Here is a 12,139-nt window from a genome sequence, read left to right as displayed (position 1 = left end):
TAATCGACAAGAGGAAGATAATCAAAGACACATAGCACAATTGTTTCTCTGGGGAAAGAAACTACTCAAAACCTCGAATATCTATTGCATTAATTATAAATCTGAGTGATAATACAAATCTTGTTCTCACAAGAACAATTCCGCACAAGTATGATAAACTCTCTGCCTCACAAGCCCGCACTGACCAACACTTAGCCAATTTCTACTGCCTGCTGAGCCCATATTTCCTTGCGCAATTCTTGTGAGGATCATCCAATATTTAATTGGGAAATACTTCCTCCATAACTGCGCAATAAAACATTAGGTCCTCTTCTGATTTCATGCATGATATGTACAACTCAGATCATTCTACAACTGATAGTACACTGTGTTGGGACGAGGTCTCCTAGGTCCAATTTTGACTAAGTTTTGTAAAAGCCTTCGCATTTTAAGGAACAGAGTAGGCAGATTACTAGAAGTATAGGGGTCTTATGAAGGTTAAAGCCCCTTAGTTATTTTATTATTTTGAGCTCCGCCCATGGTTTGTGGACCACGGTATTGTAATAGGAAACTATATATAAAGGGATGTCTTAGCAAGTCTAAGGCAGCCATAGTGGAGGGGATGAGATGCTTTTGAGTTTGTAATTGTAAGATATTTCTGTATTCAGGTGAAGGGGAAGGCTTCTGTAGCTATATGCGTAGAGACCTTGGCAAGTCCGCAACTAAGTGCGCGGGCCCTTGCAGCTGTGTGCACAAGGTCTGAAAGTGTATGTATTGAAAATATGGAATAATAAATAATAGTTTAAGCGAATCTGTGTCTCAACTGTATAATTATGTGTTTTCTATATTTATGCTTAGTTGAATGCCATTTATCTGTAATATTTCCCTAATTACTCTACGAAGAACTGGATCTATTGTTATATGTTATTTTATTCATGATTAGACTCTGAGGCAAAGTTCATAACTTTGTTTAGTTGAAAATTGCTCTAAGTTTGGGGATTTCGAGGATAAGGGTTCTCGAAGGTCAAATCAGGCATGAAACTGAAGAAACGCCTTACACCCACATCACATAGCATTTTAGATGCAAAAACATGGTTCTAGGATCCCCCAATACTGCCTTGGGTGAGACTGTAGCCTGCGCTAAGCGGGTTGTTGCCAAAAGGGCTGGTAGTGTAGGGTTTTATTGGCTAGGGCAATTAACTCTGAACCTAGGTCCAAGCCACCTAAAGCAAACAAATGGTTCCGTTGTTGGGATTGGGATCTATATGAGGAATGTGTGATGTGGAATAAGTGGATACCAACTAAGAAAGAAATCGAGAAGTGGATAGATCAAAAGTTGCACGAGTTTGCAACTCAGGAGAATTAAAATCCACATTTGTCAAAAGAAAAGTGGTTACAAAAATATATCTACGCAGAAGTGCACGAAGTTTTCTTTTCAACGTTCCCTTGAGAATTACACGAATGGCTATCAAAATTAGTAGATAGAAAACCTACTTGGAAGCACGACGATCATATTGTGTGGACTCCAAAATTAGTCAAACATCTTGAAGGATATGATTATAAGGTTGCAAGGGCTATTTATTATTGAATTGATAATACCTTGGGTGGTTTCATCACTGAATTTGCAATCAATACATCTGTGTCTTATAGCAAAGCTGAACGACGATTCTTCAAAGGTTCGAGAGGTAAGTACCTGAAATTGATAAAGACCTGGATTAAAATGTTGTTGTGTGAAAAAGGGGTTATGATTTACATTAATGCTTAAGAGAGCTCAGACTGGATGTACAAAAAGTGGGAAGCGATTTAGATTAGATCTAGACAAATTCATCGAGAGTGAATACAATCCTTTATTGGAAGAGTCTGAAAGTGAAAAAGAAAGAAGTAGCCCTAGTATTCTCAGAGGTGCGACATAGTCAGTGGATCATGATACTTTTGGAATTCCACATGCATCCACTCCACTTTCACCTTCACCTCCGCCTCATACACCTATGCCTCCACCTCCATCTCCACCTCCACCTTTGCTATTTAGTATGGAGAATACAGTGAAAATGCCTGTATTTAGGGGTCAGGGATCATAGGATCTCGATCAGTTTTGTTTCGTCGCAGAAGCTGTGTGGAAATCATAGTAGGTCAATGATGATGACATGAATAAAGCACAACTGGTTACAATGCTACAAGATAAATCACTTACCTAGTACATTATATATAATACAAATCATCCAGCTGCATCATTAGCTAACATGAAGGATGTGTTGAATGTAGAATTTAGGAAACCGAAGTCACAAGCTCAGTGTGTGACTAAAATAAAGGAGATCAAGTAGAGGGTCAATGCATCTTCATGGGATATAGATTAGCGATTGAAATGTTTACTAAGCCATGCTAATCTTATATTTCAGATGAACAACATAGGGACTGGTACATAGATATGCTATTACCTCACTTAAGATTGCCGTTATCTCAGTAGAAGATTGGGTCTTAGGCTGAAGCACTGGAGATTGCAATGAAGCTTGAAGCTTCTAAGACACAAATATAGGAGTTCAATAGATCCAGTCGCAATTAGCAAGCCTGCATATGGAGTTGCAATATCTGAAGAAGGGAAAGGAGCTTAAATCAAAAACAAATTCTAAAGTTTGGTGCACAAAGTGCAAGCCTGAAGGACATCATAAAGATCAGTGCCCTGTATTATGAGATTATATAGATGCAGGAAGTTCTAACCCTCTAAAGCTAGAATCTTTCGCTAGATCAAGCACCGGTGAAAGTGCCTGGTGCAGCATCTGCCAAGTGTCAAGACAACATTTGATAGATAATTGTCATCTATTACAAAAGTTTGTACAGTCTTGAAAGAAAATATTTTGTAAATTACGTGGTCATGATGAAAGGAATTGTTGAAGCTATGAATTGATGATGGACACGACTCTGTTATATAGATGTAGGCTGAAAACTACATGCAGAACGATCAAGGATCACCTACGAATTGTGGAGTATTCCAAGGATGGGGAAGAGGACGAGGAGGAGGAGCTTGAAAAGGTTGGGGCTAGATCATTTGATTCAACAGTGGCAAACTAGGACACTTTGTGCGTGACCATCAGAATCCAACTCACCCTTCTTATCAATACTGTCGACAATTTGATCATGTTATAGAAGATTGCTCGGTACTAATAGTGAAGATGCAGAAGAAGAAGAACCAACAACCAACGTAGAATATTTAGATGATGAGATCTGAGCCACACGAAGATGATCTCAGTATCAACATAGTCACGAGAAGCGGTATAACCACTAGTGAGGACAAGGTCGAAGGAAAACAACCATCATCAAATCTATGGTTTCGAAAAGCTGGTAAGAATAATGTTGGGTTTCATTTACACAGAGAAAGAGAAAAGTTCATGGAGGCAAGAAATTTTTTTATGGAACCAGGTGCTTCTAGGTCTATGAATTAGATGTTTCTAGTCCTATGAAAGGAGAAACCAAAAGAAGTTACTGTGACGCAGGATTCAGATCCCATGATGTTAAAATTGTTTCTACAAACCCACATGAAGTTACTAAAGGATCAGAAGGTAGTCGAATGACTGAAAGGGATGATAGATAACTGTGCCAACAAGGATAAGCCATTACCAGAACAACTCACAGTCAATAAGGTGAATCGAAGTAAGAAGATAACTGGTAGGGAGATGTGGTTGACAACGTAGATTGGTGATTTTGAAATGGACCAAGTAATCCTAGACTTGGGATTTGATGCTAATGTATTGCCAAGAAAACTTGGGAATGTATGGGGAAGCCTAAGTTACAGTGGTCGCCAATTTAGTTGCACATGGTGAATCAACAAAGATAATTCCAATGGGTCACCTGCATGGAGTAACTGTAGATATTGAAGGTGCAAGAGCAGTGGCAGATTTCGAAGTTATTGAGATAGTAGATGATAGTAATCCATACCCAATGTTGCTTGAGATTGATTGGGCCTTTGAAATGAATGCAATCATTAATTTAAAGAAGTGAAGCATGGTATTTGAAAAGAATGAGCTTCGAGTAATTGTCTCGTTGGATCCAACTGAAGGTGCACGATACACAGAACCAAACCGTGATTATTATGAAGACGAAAACATTGAGCACATATATAAGTTAACTGTGTGAAATGAAGATTCGATCAATCCTACTGTGGATGGAAGGATCAGCTGGGAGAAGGACAAGTTCTGCCAATCAAATTCAGACGAAGAGTTAGAAAACTGGCAGAATTAGTTGCATGAGGTCTCTACGCTACGAAGTAATCGGATTACAAAGTCACTACGCTGTATATCTACTGAGGTATGTAAGTTACCTTATTATGATGGCTTGGATGATGTCAATATGTCTCTTGACTGTTAGCCTCGCTGGCACTAGGCCCAAAAAATTGGATCCATGTATGCTCTTAAAGTTTCTAGATTCGCTTAAACTCATCCCAAGTGATCCAAAAATTCCCTTGAAATCTTCAACATTTGCTTAAAGATCATTCAAAAATTAGAACTAGTGCAGGAGGAAAACAGTTAAAAGGGAGTAAAAACACTACCGGGAGGCCAAAACACTGAAAAATCAGTGAAAAACTACATATTGGAGGCTTTAATAGTGGAGGCACAACAACCGTTAGATCTAGCCGATCAATGACCTAGATCTAAGCAGCTAATCGAGATTGGTGCTATCACAGAGGAGGTTTAAAGGTGGACACATGACACCGCTGATAAGTGAGCACCGAAGATCGGATCGGCGGGGAGCATATGTTATGTTATATAAAGGACCGGGGAATGAGCAACGCACGATTGTGATTTATTGCATCGCAATGTCGCTATCAGCGTCAACCAAGGGGCGAGGCCTAGGCACAAGCATATGTGCGACCTGATGGGTCGGACCCAAGAGAAGAATAAACCATTTTTGAAGACCTTTGAAGTTTGAAAGGATAGAGAAGCCGGGATTTAGCAGTGATGGCTATGTTTTCTGTTTAAAACAGAAATATACATTGTTTTCAATAGAGGTCCACCACAGGGGTAGTGTTGTTCCGCCATAACAGAAGCATGCATTGTTAAATCATTGGAAGGGCCACAACACACTGCAGCCCAAAATAGAAAGATCAGGGAGCTCAGACAGCGCAACAGCCACACCAACAAACATTATGGAGCATCTCTAGCACAGGAAAACTCCCATACAGTGCAACAGGCCACCAAAAATATCTGAAAGCGGTTACTCTACTATCAAAAGCAGAAAACTCTACTCCCATGCTTGCCTAGAGGGCATTAAATCAGTTGGCAATGCATATTAGACAGATTAAGACTCCGAGACTCTTAGAGCTCAGGATCATCGTAAATAGGCTATAAATAGCTATTAGTAAGATGTAATAGAGGTTCAACTTCTGGAGATTATTCCTCCTCTGTTCCTTCAAGATTCTCATCTTCATTCTAGCAATATAAGCTTCTTTTGCCATTATATGTTCAATGTCCATTCTCTTTGCTATTCTATGCTTGCACTTGAATAATTTGTTCATGTTTTCTTTTGTGTCTAAGGTCAGATAACTGTCATCTTATCTTTGCTTTGATGAATTAGATTTGCAAGCTTCTTTACTACCTATAGCTAGCCATTCATATATAGTCATATATGCATTTGCCGGTACAATCAGTATTCTCTTTTGTTGCTTGTAGCTAGCCATTTATTTATGTTTATGTATGCAATCTGCTGGTACAGTCAGTATTCTCCATCTATCCATTGAATTTATAAATTATTGAGCATTAGTGGTCTAAAGCCTTGTATTGGTGAGAGTGTTCATGCATACCTTGAGTGAGAATAGAGCTGAAATGGTTATGTAACTTGATCCAAACCATCATTTATTCCAATAGTTCAGAGAAAAATATTGAAGATTATATGTTACCAGGCATCTTCGAGCTACAACCTAGGAGAGTTTCTTGGAGTGATAACATAATTGGTGCCATTGCCGGGGAGAGGAAACTGAAGCTCAACTTCCCTGGGAAATGACATAGATCCAGATTTGATGATAGACAAAGTCTGGGCACTTTTCTAGTTGTAAGCATCTATCTGGAAACTCTATTGGAGGTTGAACCTCTTGGCAACTCCACTTCATAGTTCTAGCTTAGTTTGTGAGGCATACTCGGAGAAATCCTCAAAAGCTACAAGCTAACCCAGTACTTGACCCTGAAAAAATCATCAAAGAGAGAAAGGTATTGCAGAAAGGAGCATCAAGATCAGGTAAACCTAAACAATTTTCCATATCTCTTCAAGAAAGGCTTGTAATAGAACAAATACATGTTGAGAGTGTAGCTTCCAATACTAGCAGTGAAGAAAAACTCTCAGAGATTCATAAAGCTCCTTATTCTTTAGGTTCTCCTTTTGTTTTAAGCCCAAAGGAAACCTCACCTCATATCCATCATACTCCTTTAGTCCTATCAGTCACTCCTCAGCCCTCTATCATTCAGACTGCCAGTACTCTTTTATCCACCACAGCTATGGCAGGCCCACAAGCACCTACCAAAATGGAAAGAATCATAGCTGCTAGATATGGACCTCTAATACTGCCCACTCCTTTGAATGTCATGCCTATTGGAGAATATCATAAATATAGGCCTAAGTTCACTGGGACTGAAGGTGTTACCGTTGAAGAACATCTTGAGTCATTCTATAGCTATGCTGATAATTTGGACATTAGTGAAGATGATGTGTGGATGAGAGTCTTTGTCCAAAGCCTAGATGGAGAGGCTAGAAAATGGTTCAGAGAACTAACCCGAAGATCTATAACAGATATTGAAGCTTTAGATGATGCATTCCTAAAGCAGTGGGGGGTTAAGAAGGATCTCCTAATACTACCACGCTGAATTTGGGAACTTAAAGAGGGAAAATGGTGAGTTTTTGTCTGATTTTAATAAGAGGTTTAACTGTAGGTACAACAAGATACCAGCTGAAGTAAAACCCACTATTACCTCTACTAAACTCACCTATGCTAGTGCTTTTGATTCTGACTTCTGCTTATTTTTGAGAGAGAGGCGATGTGCTACTTTGGTTGACATGCAGGATGTGGCCTTGGAAGTGGAATCAAACATCATGGCTGCAGAGAAGCTCAAGGGAAATGTTGATAGAAGAAGACAGAGGGGCGAGTCTTCATCATCCTCTGATCCTAAGATAGATAAAATGACCAAAATGATCGAGTCATTAGCCTTTGAAATCTATAAATTGAAAGTTGATCAGCATCTGGGGAAAGGAAGAATGGCTAATACCTTTGCCCAAAGAAATCCAAATCCAAATCCAAATCCATATAGAAGAAAAAATGAGTAGTTGTAGATTTTGCAAAGAAACAAAGATGCTAATGAAGACCAAAGGGTGAAGGCTCCTTTTCAAAATGCAGCCATTGAAGAAGATGATGAGATTCATTGTCTGGAAGACAAAGGTAATGCTTCCTTTTTGACCTTAGATGCCTATGAAAATTCATTATGTAATGACCAGATCAGCCAAAAATGGGATGGTAAAGCTATTCTACAAACTGTAGATAAGCAAAGATATAATTTGAGGTCAAAGATAAATAATACCAAGGAAACTCATGTTCAAAAAGCTGCTATGCTTGAAGTACAACAAGCTAATAAGTAAAAACAACTGGCAGCTAACCCCATCGTCCTCAAAGCTCCAGATCATGAGGTAAGAGTCCTCGACAAGTCCCCTCCTCCTTTCAATTTTCAATCTGAAATTCAGAAGCTAAGAATACCTATGCCTCTGATTGAACTAGTGAAGAATAAATCCTTCAAAAGATCCATCCTCGAGGCCCTTGAACCTAAAGCCATCCAAGCCTCCACAGACCATGTAAATCTACAAGATGAAAAGCTAGCTGTTATTCTCAGTCCAATGATTGAAAATTGTGAGGACAACTCCCCATCATTCTATGTCTCTTTGACTATTCAAGGAAAAATCCTTCACAACTGCCTTTTAGACACCGAAGCCAGCCATAATCTAATTCCCAAGGTTGTCATGGATGAGTTGGGTCTTGACATCACTAAACCTTAAAATGACCTGTTTTCTTTTGACTCTAAAAAAGTGAAATGTCTAGGATTAATCAAGGACCTAGCCATCACCTTGTCTCAGCTGCCTATGAAAAGTATGATCATGGACACTGTGGTAGCTGATGTACCTCCCAAGTTTTGCATGTTACTTTCCAAAGTTTGGATCAAGAGATTAGGTGAATCATTGCAAAATAATCTGTCTTATGCTACTATCCCAGTTTTCGGAGGTGAGAGCAAGAGATTATACAGAGAGGCGCAGTTGGCTTATATAATCAGTGATGAAAAGAATCCCACCAATCATCCCATATATGCTATCGACACTGATTTTGGAGCTTGTATTCTTCATATTGAAGAATCTTAGTTGGCCTCCACACAGCTCAAGAAACCAGTTTGCCAGATCGTAGAGGAAGAAAACCCACAAATTTGGGATATGTTTTTTGATGGGGCTTGCTCTAAAGAAGCTGCAGGGGCAGGTGTAGTCCTTGTGTCCCCAACACAGGAATACATTCATTTATCCTTCAAATTAACCTTTCAGGTCACAAAAAACATTGCAGAGTATGAAGCATTGATTTTTGGATTAGGCGCTGCTAAAGAAATGGGTATCAAAGGCCTGAGAGTGTTTGGAGAGGCAGACCTCATTATTCAACAGGTAAATAAAACTTTCCAAGCTAAGCATCCAAGGCTGAAGGAATATAAAGATGAGGTATGGAGGCTTGAGGATTCTTTTAATGATTTCAGCATTTCTTATATTCCAAGAATGAAGAACCAACTCGCTGACTCCCTTGTGTCTTTGCTAGCATGTTTATTACTCCTTTGCCTCCTAAATTTACATATGAAGTTTAGGTAAAATACAGATCGTCTTTGCCTGACAATGTCAAATATTGGAGGGTTTTTGAAGACGATGAGGAAATTAACAAATTTTTGCAAGTCGTTGAGGAATTTTCCGAAACACACATCGATCAGGAAAATGAAGCCATGGGAGAATGTGGCCAGCTCAAGCTAAAAAGCGAGATCAACTGAGGAAGGATTGGTGCCTCTAGAGAAGCTTTTCGATCATAAAAACGTACCCTATAAGCCAACCAAAACAAAAAATGATTTTGCTGTCTGTAAACATAATATAGGGAGCCCAGCCCATCCGAAATTCATTAATCTGTCCACCCATTTGTCTTCTACCTAGAATTCTGAGTATTGCACCCTCATGAAGCAATTCACTGATATTTTTGCCTGGGAATATAGTGATCTTAAAACTTATGATACAAACATCATACGGCATAAGATTCCACTGGAAAAGAATACCACCCCTTTTAAGCAGAAGTTAAGACCTATCAGCCCTCTCTTATTGCCTTTGATTGAGAAAGAGATCAAGAAGCTGTTGGATGCCAAAATTATAGTTCCCCTAAGGTATTCAAAATGGATAGCTAACCTTGTGGTAGTGAGAAAGAAAAATGGAGAAATCAAGCTTTGCGTTGACTTCAGAAATCTGAACAAATGCTCTAAAAAAGATAACTATCCCTTGCCTAAGATGGAACACTTGCTGCAAAGAGTTTCAGGGGCTAGAGTCATGTCTTTCTCAGATGGACTTTCAGGTTACAATCATATTGTTGTACATCCTGAAGATCAGGAAAAGACCACCTTCACTACTCCTTGGGGCACTTTCATGTACTCCAAAATGCCTTTTGGACTAATGAATGCTGGGGCTACTTTTCAGAGGGCCATGGACATAGCTTTTGTGGGAGAGAAGGAAAAGTTTGTCCTTATTTATCTCGATGACATAACAGTCTTCTCCAACAGCCACAAAGACCATTTACAACACTTGAGGAAGGTCTTCCTAAAGTGCAGACAGTTTGGAATTTCAGTGAACCCAAAGAAGTCACAGTTTGCTCTAGAAGAAGGCAAACTTCTGGGACATATTGTTTCTGCTGAAGGTGTGAAGATTGATCCAGCAAGGGTTCAAGCCATTCAGACATTGTCCATCCCAAGGTAAAAAAGGGACATCTAATCCTTCCTGGGTAAGATTAATTTTGTAAGGAGGTTCATTCCAAACTTTGCAGAGTTAGTAAAACACATCACTTCCATGCTGAAGAAAGGATCAGAAATAAAATGGATAGAGGCTTCAAGAAGCTCTTTTGAAGCCATCAAGCAAGTCATCATGGAAGCTCCCACTCTAATTAGCCTGGATTACACTAAGGAGTTTTGTATCTTCTCTTTTGCCTCTTATGGTACACTTGCAACAGTTCTGTTGTAGAAAAATGATGAAGGCATAGAGCACCCCGTGGCCTTTTTCAGCAAAACTTTAAGGGATGCTGAACTAAGGTATGAACTTATTGAAAATCAAGCTTATGCTCTCATAAAATCTTTAAAGGCATTAAATTTTTATATTTTGCATTCCAAAATAGTTGCATATGTACATTTAGCTTCAGTAAAATATGTCTTAACTTAGCTGGATATTGATGGGAAGAGGGCTAAATTGATTGCCAAATTCATAGAGTTTAACGTAGAGGTGAAGCCCACTAAGCTTCTCAAAGGCCAGGGCTTGGCTAAACTTATGGCTGAAGAAAATTGTAGCTTGTTAGACATAAATTCCATGGGTCTAAATTCAGATGATGAGTAGACTGAGGAAGCAGCAGAAGAGAAAAAGTAGAATCAGTCTTTGGCTGAAAATCTAGCCACATGTGAATGGTATTACAACATAGTTCATTTTTTGCAAAAGCTAGAAGTCCCTCCAGGGCTTAGCTCAAGTCAAGCTCGTGCCATTAAACTCAGATCAACCAAATTCTATATTGATAAAAATCTTCTTTATTGGAAAGACCCATCAGGAATCCTCTTGAGGTGTCTAGATAAAGAACAATCTATGGAAGTCATACACTAGTTCCATTCTAGCATCTATGGAGGGAATTATTATTGGAAAACCACAACTCACAAAACCTTGAGGGCTAGGTATTATTGGCCTACTCTGTTCTCTGATGTGTTTTCTTTTGTAAAAGCTTGTGACAAGTGCTAGAGGTTTGCAGGAAGACAGTAGTTAAAATCTATGCCCTTAAAGCCAATACATGTAAATGGTCCCTTCCAGCAGTGGGGCTTGGAATTTATAGGTGAGATAAGCCCACATTCCAGTGGCCAACACAAATGGATCTTAGTAGCCATTGATTATTTCACCAAGTGGATTGAGGCTATACCCACTAAGAATGCCAATCATCAAGTTGTCATAAAGTTCTTGAATGAGAATATTTTCACTAGATTTGGTTGCCCAACAAAACTAGTCACTGATAATGCAACAACTTTCAAGGCAAAAGAATTGATGGACATGACTAAATCCATGGGCATTCAAGTGGTGCATTCTACCTCATATTATCCTCAAGGAAATGGCCTGGTAGAATCATCTAATAAAAGTCTGGTAAGGGTAATCAAAAAGCTGTTAGAGGACAACAAAAAGAGCTGGGATGCCAAGCTGAAGTTTTCACTGTGGGCTGATAGAGTTAGCATCAAAAAGTCCATAGGGAATTCTCCATTCAAACTGGTTTATGCCACTGATGCTGTTTTCCCCATCTAGCTCATTCTCCCTATGGCTAAGTTCTTGCAAGAAGAACAAGATGAAGAGAATGATATGGTAAGAAGAATGAATAACCTGGTTGAACTACAATAGATCAGAGAGCAGTTGGTTGAGAAATCAAAAGCTCATTAGAAAAAAATCAAAGAAACCTTTGACAGGAAGGCAAAAGTGGACAATTTCCAAGTTGGTGATTGGGTGCTTAAATGGGATGAATTTAAGGAAAAGAGAGGTAATCATGGAAAGTTTGACTCCTTATGGACAGGTCCTTTTGTCATCGCTCAAGTTCAGCAGAACAATACATTCATTCTGCATAGTCTGGAAGGAGGAGATACTTTTGGTAGCCCAGTAAATGGGCAGTTCTTGAAACTTTATTTCGTTTAAGGCTTTAAATCCTTGTCATTGTAAATATGTTTTTCTAGTTTTTTATTTTCATTACAAAATAGACTCCATGCCCAATGGAACACTAGAAGGAAGATTTAATTTTTGTTTTACAGGAAAGGCATTAATCTGCGATCCTTGAAACCTCACAGGGAGGATTTCATCCCCAGAAGGAGCCAGTGTTAGCCTCGCTGGCACTAGGCCCAAAAATTGG

This window comes from Pinus tabuliformis, chromosome 3_2 (assembly GCF_031772625.1).
Source record: "Pinus tabuliformis cultivar Carrire ecotype Pingquan chromosome 3_2, CPIR1, whole genome shotgun sequence".
NCBI classification, from domain to species: Eukaryota; Viridiplantae; Streptophyta; class Pinopsida; order Pinales; family Pinaceae; genus Pinus; species Pinus tabuliformis.
The sequence above is the reverse complement of the archived record's forward strand: the minus strand, read 5'-3'. Positions refer to the sequence as shown.